This window comes from Glycine max, chromosome 20, assembly GCF_000004515.6.
Source record: "Glycine max cultivar Williams 82 chromosome 20, Glycine_max_v4.0, whole genome shotgun sequence".
In the NCBI taxonomy this organism is placed as follows: Eukaryota; Viridiplantae; Streptophyta; class Magnoliopsida; order Fabales; family Fabaceae; genus Glycine; species Glycine max.
Window position 1 is genome coordinate 40632650 of NC_038256.2, and position 215 is coordinate 40632864.

A 215-nucleotide genomic window follows, 5' to 3' on the forward strand; every position below is an offset into this window, starting at 1 on the left:
TAAACAGAATGTATTAATATCTGATTATTAATTAATTTATTATATGAATTAATCAATCAAATTAAAATTGATTGCATTTTGAAATCGTGAGATTGGTTGCAAGTAATTAACTTACCATACATATAATTAATTCTCATTTAAATCAAATGTAATTAATTGCATTTAATATTCATTGAAATAATTTTATTTAATATTCTTTGAAGAGAAGAGAATAA